Genomic DNA, 12,319 nt, shown 5'->3' with positions numbered 1-12,319 from the left:
AAGGTATTACCCTATTTTCCATGTTACCTCATTTGTGATGAGTTTTTTATTATTTCCCCACTCTAATTTGCAATGTTTGAGCCACATGTCCTCATAATTTTCCACACAGCAACACCCTGAATAAACAGACGTGTCCTCTCTATCATGTTCCTTATTCACTCCTGGTTCTTGAGGCAGTTTTTGAAGATGCAATACTGGAAGATAATTTGCTTGATTTGATTTTCAGATGTTTTTTCTGTCAGGGCATATATTTGTAAAACAAAAAAGAAATCAGGTACAGGAAAAGAAAAGTTAGGAAATAATTAAAAGTTAACAAACGTCTTAACCTAAGCTTAGCTACTCACAAACTAAGAATTGAAAAGCAACTTGCCTTAGACTAACGTAGGAGAAAAACTTGAACTCACTGATCTAACTTTGTCATTGTTTGTTTCAACTAAACAATTCATACATCTGAAATCTACCAATAAATAATGAGGAGGTGAGTTTTAATGTTACAAAGACTTCCTCATTAAAAAATGTTTCACATCAAATTCCTTAAAGAGTGAGTGTCCCCCAGTGCATGAAAAGTTTTTTTTAAGGATTAATAACAGAAAAATGGGCAAACTCTAAATTACTAGGAGCCAATATCAATTAACCTAAACCAGAAAGAGGAACGTATTCCTAAATTTTACTACAAATTATATACTATCATAGTGTTATATATCACTATGTATTGTCTACTTCCATTCAGTTATATCTAGTGCCCACTAATGAGAGTGAATCAAATAATTTTTCATAATATTTACAAATTTCCTAGCCTGAAGTCAAGTAAAGCAGAAAGTTACTGTTTGTTCCCTAACAACAATGGTCCAATCTTGGAAGGGGTGATTCTCTTAATCGGCCATTGGGTTGACTCTATGACCCCCTTCTCTCCTTCATTGTAAATTCTGAAGTCAATTACATAGAGATCACAAGACAGAAGAAATCTATCATCTTGGCATTAATGCCCGGTAATAGGAAACTTCAAATTTTGAACCACTGGAAATGATTATACCTTCTATGAATCTAAATCAGTGGCCATTATTTCTATATTGTTCACAATTTCAACTGCTTTAGCATATGATTCAATACTTGATATAATTTTTTATTATGTACGGAAGGTATAAAAATGGATAAAGCAAGTATTATTCAGGAAAACTTTTAAATTTAATTCCTAGGATAAGGTTTAATTAAAATTATTATAGTTTCGAGCAATATTTTAAATTTTATAATGAGATAAAGGCCATAAAGACTATATACATAAAATTAAGTATATAAAGTCATCAGCCACTTTGTAAAACTTTGGGGATGCTCAATCCAACTGAATGCTATCACCTTGAATATTCCAATTTTTAAATCCTGAGTCAAGGATGAAGAAAAAGAAAAAAGAAAGAAATGAAAATGCAAAACCAAATAAAGCCATGCAAATCTCATCTTATATTGTGCGCCAAGTACAGTTTTGTCAACAGTGGGAGGTAACTCAGTCCACCTAGAAGCAATTGTGGTGGACGATGGAGGGGCCAGACTCTTCATACATACAAAAATGATCCACATCTGCTGGAAGATGGGCAGTGAGGCCAGGATGGAGCCGCCCAACCACACAGAGTACTTGCACTCAGGGGGGGTGATGATCTTGACCTTCACCGTGCTGGGAGCCAGGGCATTGATCTCCTTCTGCATCCTGTCGGTGAAGCCAGGATACATGGTGGTCCCACCACATAGCACTGTGTTGGAGCAGAGGTCCTTGCGGATGTCAATGTCACACTTCATGATGGAGTTGAAGGTAGTCTCGTGGATGTCACAGGCTACCACACCCAGGAAGGCAGGCTGGCAGAGAGCCTCGGGGCAGCAGAAGCACTCCCTGCCAATGGTGATGACCTGACCATCAGGCAGCTCGTAGCTCTTCTCCAGGGAGGAGCTGGAGGCGGCAGTGGCCATCTCCTGCTCCAAGTCCAGGGCAACGTACCAGAGCTTCTCCTTGATGTCATGCACAATTTCCCTCTGGGCCATGGTGCTGAAGCTGTAGCCACACTCTCTGAGGATCTTGATGAGGAAGTCCGTCAGGTCCCAGCCAGCCATGTGCAGACTCAGTATTGCATGGGTGAGGGCGTGCCCTTCATAGATGGGCACAGTGTGAGTGACCCCATCACCAGAGCTCACCACGATGCCAGTGGTGTGGCCAGAGGCGTACAGGGGCAACACGGCATCGATGGCCAAGTACATGGCTGGGGTGTTGAAGGCCTCGTACATGATCTGGGTCATCTTATCACGATTGGCCTTGGGGTTCAGGGGGGCCTCGGTCAGCAGGATGGGGTGCTCTTCGGGGGCCACACGCAGCTCAATGTAGAAGGTGTGGTGCCAAATGTTCTCCATGTCGTCCCAGTTGGTGATGATGCCATGCTCTATGGGGTACTTGAGGTTCAAGATGCTTCTCTTGTTCTGGGCCTTATCACCCACATAGAAGTCCTTCTGTTCCATGCCCACCAAGACGCTCTGGTACCAGGGGTGCCCCACGATGGATGGGAAGGTGGCATGGGGTACATCGTGACCTGCAAAGCCGGCCTTGCACATCCCAGAGCCATTGTCAACCACAAGCACAGCAACATCATCTTCCATGTTGAATTGGTATTGGTGGAGCCTGATGGCAAAGCTGGAGCAGTGAGGGGCCTTTACTGGTGGAGTGGATGTGGTCTCAGCTGTCAGCTTAAAGTTTCTCGATCTACTCATGAAAGAAGATATATAAGACACTCATAAGAAATAATATATATATAGTTTTAAATACTGAAATATGATTATAAAAAAGGAAATAAATAAATTTAATAGCCACAGAATTATTAGCTATTAAAAGCCATTTATATTTCAAAATCAGCTTAGTATTGACTGAAAACAACAATTTTAGCTTTTAGGGAACAATCGCTATTAATTTCTACTGTTCCTAAAATTACATTGGTTTGGTATATATCATGCTAATGTTTAAAACACTTTGTGTGAAACAGATATTTTATCAAAAAAAAACTGTCCTTAAAAGAAGTGATTGCTTCCATATTGAAATAAATTCATTTGAATAACAAATTCCAATGCAACATATATCTATGATGCCTAATAGTTATGAGGAGTGGATGTGGTTTACACTAATTTGACCACACCCCCTGCTTCTAGAATTCTCTGGAGTGGAAATGATCTAATCTTGCTTCACTGCAAATATACTGACATCATCAAAAAGGAGTTCTCTCAAGGTTCCTCATCAATTCCAAAAGTACCTAATTAGCTCCAATTTTTTCCTCCTTCATTCCTTTCACTGTATCCTTCCCTCTTCAAAGGTACCTCTAGATCTGTGGTCTTAATCTTTCCCCTTTTATATTCTTTTGATGGACGTTTCCCACCACTCCATTTTCCTCTCTGCTTCATGGCAGTATCTTACACCTGTCATTTCTACTTCAACTCTTTGCCTCCCTCTGGCTATAAACATGCTCAGAAAGAAAAAACAAAATCATGCTTTTCCTTAATGTGGTTGTATCTTGAAATCTCCCCTTGCTTTTCTTCTAAGATTTCTCTAAACACAAGCCTCCCCTCTTGCTACTCTGAGTGTGGTCTGATGACCAGCAAAAATGTGTCATCTTAAAACTTGTTAGAAATGCAGAATCTTGGCCCTGCTGCTCAGAAGCCCTTCCAGTCTCCCATAGTAGAACTAAAACATTGAAAAAACCACTGCAATTTCCATTGATGTTCACTAACTCAGAGAACGTGTCATTTTTGTGTGCTCCATCATTAGAAGTCAATTTGTTATAATATGTTGGCTCCTGTGGAGCACTTTCTACAGTCTCATGCCCACATATACACACGAGATTTTTTTTTATAATTAATCTTGTTTCCCAATTTCTGGCTCAGAAGATGATTTCTATAAAAATGAAACAAAATAAAACAACAACCCAACTTCAGAAAACATCCTACTCATACACTAGGTCATTCAAACAGTCAGTAAGAAAACAAATATTTACTGTATCTATCAAGTCATAGGCACCATCCTGGGAGAAACTGGCCTTGTAAATAAAAGACAGATTGTGCTCTAGGGTCAGAGGCAGAGACACACAAAAAAAATCAGCATAGAAAATGTCATTCAATGGCTCTACATCTCAAGTAAATGGATACAGAATATGGGCACTAAGGAGACAAGACTGTTGCATCTGCATAGTTCTGGGAATGCTAAGAAGACCAGGATGTGTCTTAAAAGACAGACACAGTGCATAGTGGGATATGAAGGAGATTCAAGAAAGGGCAGCCTGAGCAAAATGATGAGGAGTGAAACAGAATGAGACACATGGAAAACTTGAACCCAGTTACTGGGAATGGAATAGAGAGGTCAAAGTTGCTTGATTAACTAGAAGACATCACTTTATTAACTGAAAGTAAAGATGTCCAAAAAGAAGAAAGAAGCAAGAAGAAGGAAGAAGAAGAAAAGGAAGAAGAAGAAAAGGAAGAAGAAAAGGAAGAAGAAGAAGAAGAAGAAGAAGAAGAAGAAGAAGAAGAAGAAGAAGAAGAAGAAGAAGAAGAAGAAGAAGAAGAAGAAGAAGAAGAAGAAGAAGAAGAAGAAGAAGAAGAAGAAGAAGAAGAAGAAGAAGAAGAAGAAGAAGAAGAAGAAGAAGGAGAAGGAGAAGGAGAAGGAGAAGGAGAAGGAAAAGGAGAAGGGGAAAAAGGAAGAAACAAGAAGGAGAAGAAAGAGAAGGAGGAGAAGGAGAAAGAAAGAAAGAAAGAAAGAAAGAAAGAAAGAAAGAAAGAAAGAAAGAAAGAAAGAAAGAAAGAAAGAAAGAAAGAAAGAGAAAAACAAAGAAAGGAAGAAAGAAAGAAAAAGAAAAACAAAGAAAGGAAGAAAGAAAGAAAGGAAGAAAGAATAAAATTAACTTCTACTGGATACTCTCTCTATACAATACCTGGTAAAAATGTGTAACGGAAAATAATTTGAATAAAGGAACTTAGAGACACTTGTTTCATTAGGTGATTCTGGAAAATTAACAGAAGTGTCCTATGCAGTAATATGACACGTAGGATACAATGATGTTCTTAATTACATACTAAAGAAAACATTTGGCTGGGAAAATACAAAAGTGAGAATTTAATGACATAGCATTCCTCAATTTATGTTTAACATAAATTCATACTAACAAAACTAAAATGAAATACCTAAATAGAAAATCATATGATCAAAAAACTCAGGTTGCAAATGACATCAGTCACTATTCTAAAGCAAGATGAATTCTGCTACACATTGTTCTTTGTGACACCCAGTCAGAATAATTGTCTTTCTAGCTAACTGATGATGTGTTCATTCTAAGTTAATCCTATTAATTTAACCTTTCTGACTGTTGCTACTCTAGAGGAACACTAAGATTTCGTTTTTTAAAGAGAATATAAACGATTGTAACTTTCCAGTTTATCAACTGAATGTATATATGTCTGTCTTTACTAAAGATTCTACCATTTGCCCTTTGTTTTCACTTACAGGAAGAAAAAGTGAGGCCACATTGTGAAACAGCAAAAACTGTTAATAAATTCTAATTTACATATTAGAAAACTGAATGTAAAAACTTATAGCAGTATCTGAACTTAAACATATCATATAAACTATATAAAAATTAGCCCCTTCCTCCTCAGCCCTTTGTGTTCCCACTCTTTAAAATAATCCGCCTTGACTTCTTCGAAAGATTACCTGTGAAGTCATTCTCTAAAACTCATTTCAAACATTTACAGGTTCCAAGATTTTTGTTTCCATCACAGTGTCTACCAGGTCGTCTGTAGTTACTTTATTGCTCCAATACTCCTCTGAACACTCTGAACATGACTCCACAGAGAACCATGTAGCTACTGAATCAATTGCATTTTTAAGGAAACATGCTGGGGAGAATGATGCCATACTGCCTGCAATCTGCATAATCTATCCAACTACAGCCACGCCCAACCTCCTCAGGTTTACAGACGTTCCAATGGGAATATGATTATTTACATGTGCATTTAAAGAAAAAATATTTTTAAGTAACTTATAAATTCTAATTTTAAAATCTCAATCCCATTCTTAAGAGATTATTCCATGAAATGAAATAGATTGTAAATTAACATAGACTGTCTTTAAAATCTGGAAATACTTATTAAAATATACTATAAAACAGGAATTGTAAACTCAAATGCTTCCAGAGGCAAAGTAGGTGACACATGTAAGTGAAGGTCCCAGGTGAGGACAGCAAACTGGAGAACACTTGCCCCACTTAAAAGGGGTAACTTCTGTAGGGAAGACCACACAGTAGCCTGTGCTCCAGGGGGATGAAATTTGATTATTTGAAGAAGTCGAAAATGCAGATTTTTGCATGAGTCTCCTAAATTTTAAATGTTGACTCAATCTGTGGAAGCAACCTGAACATATCCAGGACCCGAGCTTAGCCTGCAGCCCAATTGTGTTTTTATATTTGTTGTGCTTCCAAGGTTGGGTATATAGCAAATATTTGGATGTAAACCATTCCTTTCTTTAGTATCATATATCTAAAGAAAAAAACTGGGCTCGAACATGTCATAAAAATTGCTACAAAGACTCAAAAATACCCACTTTGAGAATCTTTCCAATGCCTACTTAAACTACAACCTGTATCTCAATATCCCTTATTGTTAGTCAAATGGATAATTAGTTAATAAGACAGCTGAAAGTAAATTATTAAAATAATTCCAATCTGTTAGTAACTTTGACGGTTTTGATGTTTATAATTGCCATCTTCCATGGTACCTTCATATACATTGAAATACTACTCAGTCATAAGATGAGTGAATTAATGCCTTTTGCAGCAACACGGATGGACCTAGAGATTATTATACTGAGTGAGGTAAGTTCAAAAGAGAAAGACAGATCCCTTGGGATATCACTTAAAGTGTGGAATCGAAAGTATGTTATCAACAAACTTGTTAACAACAGAGAAACCTGCTAACAGATACAGAAAACAAACTGAAGTTTACCAAGGGGAAAGGGGTTGGATGAGCGGTAAATTAGAAGTCTGGGATTAGAAAATACAAACTACCATATATATAATAGATAAACAACAAGGTCCTACTGTATAGGGTACAGATCAGTGTTCAATATCCTGTAATAAATCAAAGTGGAAAACAGAGCAAAAACTTATATATATATATTTTAATATATATATATATCTGAATCACATTGCTGTAAACCAGAAACTAACACAACACTGTAAATCAACTATATTGCAATTAAAAAAAACTGTCATTTTGATTACACCAGTGCTCAGTGACTCTAACAGATATATTGCAAGATTCCATCACATATCTTTAACAAAAAGAAAGTTAATGAATTACTATTACTGAAATCAGGGAAAACGTGTTGATATAATGACATGGATGGTAGCAAAATTTGCAAAATACTTAAAGGGCTCTGCTTATTAAATCACTCACCGTAAGCACATCTCTAAGACTGAGTGCCAATCAGTGATCAGTGGTTGGAAAGAAAATAGAGTTATTCTTCAAGATAACAGGTATTGCCAATAATACTCCTTTTAACTTCTCAATCACAGAAGAAGGCCTGGATAAAATCAGGTTTGTATGGTTGGAAAGGAGAGCCTGGAAATAAGTAGCATGTATTACACTCCCACTTTCTAAAGATGCCATAATTTTGAGACCTGTGGATTTACACTCATTACACTTACCCATTCAATAGTTCTCAACCAAGGGTTGTATCAAAATCTCAAGGAAATCTTTCTAAATATACATATCCAGGCCTTACTAGGTTTATTCAATCAAAATCTTCAAGGGAGGGACCCGGCTTGTAAATTTGTTCTAAATTCTCCCAGATGATTGTGGTTCACCAGCACAACTTCAGCTGAGAACTAGTGAAGGACGTAATAAATCACTTAAGTTTCATCTCTAAGCAACGTAGCTGGGTTCTCCTCTCATTGGAGGATTTGCGCAAAGAAAAGTGTAATAATTAAAAGTCACTTAACAAAACTGCATTTCCTTGTCCTGGGTAAACAGCGATAGAACAGGAACTAGTAAATTCACAATGCAACTTGATTTCACTATGTGTGAATTCCTCACTTCCCATCAAGACATCCTAGATTTGAGAGCCAAGTGTAGATATTTATCAAAGTGGCTGCTTCTGCTGCAATAGGACATTATCTCAGTTAATTATTGCCTCTGCTCTCTTATTTCCCACTTAATCACCACCTGTTAATGCCCACTATGATTCCCTCAGAGTCCTCATAAAACTGATCTCTCAAAAACTTACACTTCACTCTCTTCCCCAAAGTGACAATGATTACCCCCGACAACTGAAGAGCAGCTTGCCTAAATACAGAAACAAAAAGAAAACAAAATCAAGCCCAAAAACCTCTTCTTGTTAATTCCCAAATGCCCAGTTTCCAAACTGGCCTGAGAATTTCAAATGCACCCTCCACAGCCTGTTTCCTTTTTCCCTCTTAAGACTTGGGCAATGAGAGAGAAATCATTTTTATACAATTCATAATTTTTTTTATAAAACAGAAACTTATCCACATCAGCCAGATTTTGATTATATTGTCAAGTGTTTTTGTTTCCTTTGAGTGTTAAGACAAAGCTTATTTCCAACACAAGTTGTGTTTTCCTCTGTTTTTACATCAATCAGAAAAACTTGAGTGGGGAAAAAATATTTGAAAAAAAACTTTGCCTGCAACAAATGCAATGTTTTCACAATTATCTACCATAAATATATAAAAGAAAGCTATACCTTCTGATGCTGCTTTTAGCAATATCATTATTTAAAGTAAAAACTTAGACAATTAAGTTCCTTTCTAGTATTTTCACTCAGGGAATGGCCAAGCCTCCAATACATAAAATTGCACCTACTGTGCCAGTGGAAGGAGTTCCTGGCGGGGCTGCAGCAGCAGGAGGTGATGGATGTTCCAGAGCTAAAGTAGGAGGATTCATCTTACCATCATCTGCTTCCCATATATAGCCACTGCCCCACTAAGGAGCTACAGCTGGCTGAGCCTGGATGCCCCAAGGCATACGTGGCAGCCAGGTGGCCATCAGTATGAGGTCACTACACTCAGGCCTTCATCTTCTGTGGGCTCTGAAACTACCACCATTCCCCAGGCACTTCCAAGTGTGGAGGAGTTCCTTCCAGTGTAGAAGAGGGGCTGGGAGACAGAGCTCTGTCCTTTCGGTGGGTACCACCGTTCTCTAGCCCGTGGCCTTGGCTTTGGAATCATATCTATGGTAACAGAACCTGAAGTGTTATTTTTCATTATATGTACTTTTAGATATAAAGCACCTGTAGCTAAAACAAGAACCTGTATTTCAAATATTTTGTAAATAAATCTAGTGGAGCTATACCCTGTTTCTCACTTCAATATTGGCATTGTAGGAAAGCAGCTTTGCTGCAAATGTAATATTTGCAGGTAAGGCAGCGTAGTGGAGAGTGGCGTTGCCGTGGACGTCCACGAGGTTTGGGTCAGCACATTTTAGCAGAATCGTCACACACTCTGCTTCTTTGCTCTACATGGCCTGTCTGTATCATGCCAAGAAACAGACTGTAAGTGCTAGGAATTCCAAGTCAACATTCTGCAAGGCCCATCAGTTTATTATAATTAAAACAGATCAAATCATTTCTATTCTAAGTCATTACATGGAATCCATCTTGCATGGATGGATGGCTGCCACACACCACCAGCGCTGCCCTGTTCTCACCATCACGGAGGCTCAGCTGGCATATCTTCTCTATCAGGAGAGTCTCCACTCATGAATGGCCAAATCGAGGGCAGCCCTACAAATGTGAAAGTACTTTTTAGGAAACTAGTGTGTACTGTTTCAAACAAACCATTACTCGTGTAATTGGAAACACTCCATAGCATGAAATTCCTACCCCTTTCAAATAAATACTTAGTTTTCCAGTGTAGAAACTACGATATTTATGAGCATTTATTGCTCACATTAACGGAAGAATAACCTGTTTAAATATAAATAGCATGACCATGACATTCAGCTCAACTTGATTCTGACTTTTACTTTAACTGTCACTTCTTAGCTGTCACTTAGTATTTCAGTGCCTCACTTTCCTTATCTACAAAACAGGGCTGAACTCAAAGTTATCTCACAGGACAACACTGCAATGCTTCAATGAAAATTTATGCAAATTGTTTAGAAGAGTTTCTTGCAAAATAACAGCCCAATTATTGTTAGATAATACAATTATGGCTCTTACTACTATTTAACAAGTATAATATTTCAATTAAGTAAAATGATAGAATACCTATTTTGCCAATTTAAGGATTGGAGAGAACACCGTACTTCAATCATTCTAATATACTCATTTTCTCAACTTTTAACATCTCTGACACGGGAAGGCAATTTAAAATTCATAACATCTTACAATCATGATTGGTAGGATTTGTTTGTTTGTTTGTTTCTCATTTATCCTGTTGGTCAAATTATTGCAATATCTTTTTGTATCCAGTTGCATTTTTATTGCTGTCGAAATATACTTGATGAAAAAAATTATTAGAGAGATTACAGGTGTGCAATATGGTGATCCACAATTTTTGAAAATTACAGTCCATTTATAGTTATTATATAATATGAGCTATATTACTCATGTTGTACCATATATCCTGGTACCTTATTTAAATTTTAATCTTTTATACCTGTTAGTCCTCTCCCCTTTCCATCTTTCCACTGTTAACCACTAGTTGGTTCTCAGTATGTGTGAGTTGGCAGCATTTTTTAAAGAATTTCTTATTGGGGTGTAAAATAATGGGTATCATACAATCCATGTTGCCTTACAGTATGTGCAATAGTGACCTATATCATAGTCAGTTATTGTCAAATGGGTGGCATTTAAATAACTTTTAATTCTTAAAAACTTTATAGGTAATATTGCAAATCAAATAGACTTCAGCTTGAAAAATCATAAAAAGCTTTACAGGGAAGGAGAACTAAAATAACAAAACAAGAATTTTTGAAAATGTAATTCTTACTTTAATTCTCAAGAGACTTGAATCAAGAAAATTCAGCGTTCAATGGAATCAGGCTGCTCCTTTTTTTCAATATTTAGATTTATACATTGTATGAAAGCAGAATGTCCAATGATGAATATTAATATTTAATTCTATTTTAAATGTTCAAAAGGGTAGGCAAAGGTTATCTTTTACAATTTCCAACTTTCAGACATATTTTTGTTTGGAAGAAGGGAGGAAAAGCTTAAACTGAAATTAAGTCTTAAGACTTCAGTTTTAAAATTCTCTTCATGCTCAGAGTGGTCAATATGGAGTTTTTAAAGTTCAAGATGTTCTGAGAGATGATGGGTCCTGTGTAGAATAGATCTACCACAAGGTATTCAGGTAACAGATGATGAATAAATGGATTGAAAGAATGAATAAATACATTGCAGGGTTAAGTCATTTTACAGAAATCTTTTACCAAGAAGATTTATACTTTTGTAATAGTATTAAACAAATTACATTTGCTATTTTTTATTTTATTTTCATAAGGATACACCTAAAATTTATAAACTTTAGCAACAGTAATAATCATTTACATATACTATAATTTTATTCCATAAGAATGTCAAGTAAAATGATTAATATATACTCATTTACATTTGATACATAATAAAGCTTCATGTAATCCAAAACATGAGGATACAATTAAATATAACCCTAGTAAAATTTATAAGCAGAAATAAAAATATTCCCTTCGTTTTTTCTTTTTCTATTTTTTCCTTTTTTTTCTCTTTACTTCTGAAGAGGCTAAAAGTTTTCCAAAGTTATCAATCATCAAACAAATTAAAGAAAATGACACAGTGAGAAGTTATTATTATCACTGTGCAAAACTCCTATCCTTGACCTTTCCCAGTATTTCATTAAATGTAAATATTTTATAGAATTTTTGTACATGTTCATTGAAGAAATCACACATTTTTTAAAAGGAAAATCTTCACATATAATGCAAATGTCCGGAAATAAATTTTTATCACATTTGTGTATTTAATTTTGGCTGAGACCATAGTCTTCTTATTTTTGTATATAATAAAATTGATCTTTCCTTTGTTTCAGTGATCTTCCAAAGGACATCTTTGCAGGTCAACATGCATCTATTATCTATGCCGCCTTCAATGGTAAAATATTCCTCCATACTGAATGCACTGCAATTGATTTATGAAATCCTTTATGTGAGTTTGTTTTTATATATATTGCTATTTTAAGTAGCCGTGAGAAAAACAAATTGTATGTTATACACCTTTAATAAATGTTTAATTATTTGTCTCCTATCAGTATAA

General features: G+C 36.2%; 1 pseudogene; it reads right to left on the bottom strand.

Annotated features, from left to right (window-relative positions):
* Positions 1 to 1,438: 1,438 nt before the first annotated feature.
* LOC140691699 (actin, cytoplasmic 1 pseudogene) lies at positions 1,439 to 2,634 on the bottom strand (annotated as a pseudogene).
* Positions 2,635 to 12,319: the final 9,685 nt, after the last annotated feature.

This window comes from Vicugna pacos, chromosome 36 (genome assembly GCF_048564905.1).
Source record: "Vicugna pacos chromosome 36, VicPac4, whole genome shotgun sequence".
Classification (NCBI taxonomy): Eukaryota; Metazoa; Chordata; class Mammalia; order Artiodactyla; family Camelidae; genus Vicugna; species Vicugna pacos.
This window is presented reverse-complemented; position numbering and strand designations above follow the sequence as displayed.